The following is a 4,373-nucleotide window of genomic DNA, read 5'->3' on the forward strand; positions in this document are numbered from 1 at the left end:
TGCTGCAACTTCAGGCTATTGTTCTTTGTTCTGTTATCTGCCACCACTGAGAACAGTCTAACTCCAACTTCTTTGGAAGCACCCTTCTCTAGACTAAATAAACCCCGTTCCTTTTGCCTCTTTCATAAACTACAGCCCTCTAGCAATTCTTGTTGCCCTCCACTGGACTCTCTCCAATTTGGTCACATCATTTCTGTAGTGGGAGACCCAAAACTGGACATAGTAATCCAGATGTAAAGACTAAGGCTGTCTTATTCTTAAATAAAAAGGAACAGGTACAAAGGGACACCAAGAAGAATTCTTTTAAGCCAGCCCTTACAAGATTCTAAATATGGTCCATATAGAGCTGTTAGTCTAGGGAAGACACTAAATTCCTCATGGAGACAGTAATAATCCAAACAAAGGCTAACAGGCAAGTAATAGATTTCTGGTAAAAGGACAATTATATGAAAGAACATAATTCAATTTAATTCCAACCTTGGACTGGAAGTCTTATTCCAAGTTCAGTGTTATGACACACTGGGCATGTTTACATGTCCACTAATACACTTTTCCCAATGCACATTAAAATGTAGTACCTCCAATGTGAGGAACAAAATTAACAAGCAGTAGTGCAAACACATGCCTTTTAGGTGATGCTTAATGCACAGTAGCTTATTTTACTGCATGTTAGCATAATAGCACTTGTATGTGCTGCTTTATTGCAAAGTAAAATAGGCTACTGTGCATTCAAGCACATGTGTAGATGCTTCCACTGATGACATCTAGATGACACCATGGAGCCCTTCCCACCTGGGGAGATAGGGGGAAAATCATTCACCAAGACAGATGATATCAAAATCTCAAGAATGAAGCTTTTCATCCATCAGCACTTGTAAATATTATTATATTCTAGAAGAATAGGGGTAAGCCTCAGGCCAGCTGAATTGCCTTCTGTTCAAGGTCATCACAAGGACAGGATATTCTTTTGAAAAAGAGCAGCTATGGCTCAACTCACTCTTATGCCCAATGTCTCTTAGTGCACCTCTCTTTAGCATTTGCCAAGATGACCAAGCCCACTGTAGACCTCCCTTCCCAAGCAAGATCTGGATAGTATGTTTCACTTCACTAGACAAAGACTGGTGAGCCTTCACATCCTATAGATTATGGGTGCTGTTTAGATTCTGATGCCAGTTTATAGGAGCTGCTACTGGCTACAAGACTTGTTCTGCAACTGAAGCCCTTGCAGCTGCCGGAGAGCTGCTTGCTATTAGATAATCAGTGCTCCTTGGGCTCCCCTGCAAATTTCAGGCTACGAATTTAATAGTTACCAAGGTTAGTTACTGTGACACTCCAAAGAAGAAATACTACAAGTGGCCTTCAGGAGCAAGTGGTCTTCCTTATCAGAGGACTCTGAAATCAGATGGAGATTGGCTGGATTGCTTGTGCTTCTGGACCCAGAATTCTCTAAAGAAGTAAGGGAGAATACACAAGGGCTTGCAAATTTGTTGGGGTACGAGGATCATTCCTATCAGTAAGCAGTGTATCTGGCATGGTTTATGCCTGCTCTCAACAGGTGTCCATTCTGTGGATAGAGGGAGACACTTGCACACATGTTCCTCAAGTGCACCAGGCTGCAGCCCCTGCACCTCCTCCTCCAGAACCTCTTATTGGGGTGCTGGCTGCACTTTTCCCTGCACTTATTTATTTTTGCACACCCCTTCCATGGCCCCACCAGGCCCCGGGACCGCCTGGTCAGCTTCCTGCTGGCCCTGGCCAAGCTGGCCCTCTATCACCAGAAAGGAGGCTCTAGCCAGAAGGGACCCCAGGGACTGCAGGGCCATTTTCCTGGGTCTCCTCTGTTCCCATCTGCAAGCAAAGCACCACTGGGCAGTAGCTTCCAGCTCTCCAGTCACCTTTGAGAGTCAGTGGGTGCTGTCTGGGGTTCTTTGCTTGGTGTCCCTGTAAGAGTACACTACTTTTGAAATTTTGACCCACCTGCACATCCCCAGTTAGTCGGGGCTACTACGTTATGTGGTGGGCCTGACCCACACTTTTACACAGGACAAACAGGCCTATCATGCAAGCTGCCAGGAGTGTTTAAAGAGAGGCTGAGAAGCCCAACAGTGTGGAATTCAAATACCATAGTGGAATGCTAGTGTACTGCTAAATGCCAAATACACTTGCATAGATTGTCATCCTATTTCTGGGTCCAAAAGCAAGTTACATGCACCACCTAACTTACAATAGTGCCAACCTTAAGACCACTGCTCCTAATACAGTCTGTAACTAAAATGAGTTGCCTATGTTTCACAGCCACAGTAGAGGAAGGGAGAAGAGGAGGGTAAAAAAACAAAGCAAAAAACCCCCCCAACCCCTCCCCATCACCACCCAGTAAAAACTGCATTTGAAACACAGCTGAAAATATGTAGCCTTTGGTTTGAACTGATAAACTATGGCTTGAACTGGATCTTGTGATATATTAAATTGTTGATGTTTGGAAGCTTAAACTTTGTGTTTACTGAACTTCTGGGTGCTGCCCAACTGGGGTCAGGGTGTCATGGCGGGAATGGAAGTGTCCACTGCCAAGCACCAGGCCCCATTATGTGAGAGACCTCAATATTGTGAGCACAGCACTAATTTGTAATGAAATGGAGTCTGGGTCAAGCTCTTTGAGTGGAATTTCCTGACTTCTCTATTGTACCATTTTATGGAAGCTGAATGAGTAGTGCCAGCAAGAATACTTATGTGATGTTTCCATTGTAGTTCAGGACCATCTCCTTGGAGCCCATAAGGCTGTCCTTGCAGCCAGCTCCCCATACTTGTGCGACCAAGTGCTCCTGAAAAATAGCAAACAAACCATCTTCCCTGATGTGATGAATTCAAAAGAATTTCAGAATATTCTTCTGTCTACTTACATGGGTTGCCTGGTTATGCCTGCCCCAGAAAATGTCAGTGATTCAACTACAGCAAGCTTTCTTCAGATGTGGCCTATAGTAGTCAAATGTACTGAAGTGCTAGAAGGGAGCTCATCAGTGCTTTGCCAGAAGATGAATTATGGCAGTCATCAGAAGTCCCCAAGAAGTAGCAGTTATAATGGCATTGCTGAAACAGTTGAGCTGGGCTCTGGTGGACAGCCTGACTTCCACAAAGGGCAAGAGCTAAGGGTTGGTGAAAATTAAGAAGAAAGCTCTAAAGATGAGCTGTCATCTCAAGCAACAGAAAATGAGTACCTTCCCAGTAATTTTTCAACAGAACATGACAGACTGAGCACAGCAATGACAAATCAAGATGGCAAAGAGGGAGCTAGTGACAGTGCAGAATATCAGCATACAAAACCTCTCTACGGCAAACCCAGCATCACGTCACACAAATGTTGGATCCATGTGAAACCATAAAGATTTGAACAGGACTGAAGGCATAGATAATCTTTGTGTGGAGTACCAGATCTCTGAGTCCATGGATGCCATTTAGCCAAAGCATCCTATCTAGTCTTCAGGTGTTGAAGGCTTTCACATAAGTGACAAAGATGGAACTAGAATTTGATGAACAGGGTGATGAGAGTAACTATGATGAGCAAGTTGGTTTCTGTGGCTCTTCTAAGGAAGAAGTTTCAGGTGAAAAGGCAGATGGAAATATAAGCGTTCACAGACTGGACGTTACGATAACAGCAGGGTACGGTGAAAAAACTGAAATGGCTTCAGGAATTAAAGAAGATACCTCCCTTTCTGGATTCTGGCATGCTGACTAACTAGATCCCTGTCGGTGTGGTAAAAGCTTTACACACAGGAGCCAGAGGAATCAGCATATGAATATGCACCCTGGCCTTTCGCCTTATGGCTGTGCGGTCTGTGGTAAAAAATTCAAAATGAAACACCACCTTGTTGGCCACATGAAAATCCACACAGGAATCGAACTGTATAAGCGTAACGTCTGTGGACAAAGATTTATGTGGCAGGACAATTTTCATTGGTATGTCACTCCTTTTAGTAAATCATACCAAGCTACCAAAGTTGAACAAAATACTACAGATGAACTGAAACATAGTAACTTCTGTTTAGCAGAGCAAGCCAAACTAGCTAATTATGCAAATACTGTTTGGTACTTGGTATTGTGACATTTTTTTTAAAGTACTAAGAGTGTTGCTGACTTACACAATTTTTTTTTGTCCAGCTAATAATTCTACTCCACAAGTTCTAGATGCAAAAGAGATGTTTAAATAGCTAATTCACAGGACTCTTTTAATCTGTAAATAGTGAGGCCAGTTGTGGTGGTGGTGGTGGGCATCCTGTTCTGTTTGGTATTGTATAAACACATAGTAAGGCCCAAGCCCCAAAAGAGTTATCAAAGGTCCCACTGCTGCAAGTATGTATTTCTGTGTATAATTTACGTAT

The 4,373-nt window shown here is 43.3% G+C and overlaps 1 pseudogene; it reads left to right on the top strand.

Moving 5' to 3' along the window:
- The first annotated feature begins 2,539 nt into the window (after positions 1 to 2,539).
- Positions 2,540 to 4,096, top strand: LOC149865781 (zinc finger and BTB domain-containing protein 43-like; annotated as a pseudogene).
- The last annotated feature ends 277 nt before the right edge of the window (positions 4,097 to 4,373 follow it).

Source organism: Crocodylus siamensis, chromosome 4, assembly GCF_052110815.1.
Source record: "Crocodylus siamensis isolate JL-2025a chromosome 4, ASM5211081v1, whole genome shotgun sequence".
Lineage (NCBI taxonomy): Eukaryota > Metazoa > Chordata > Crocodylia > Crocodylidae > Crocodylus > Crocodylus siamensis.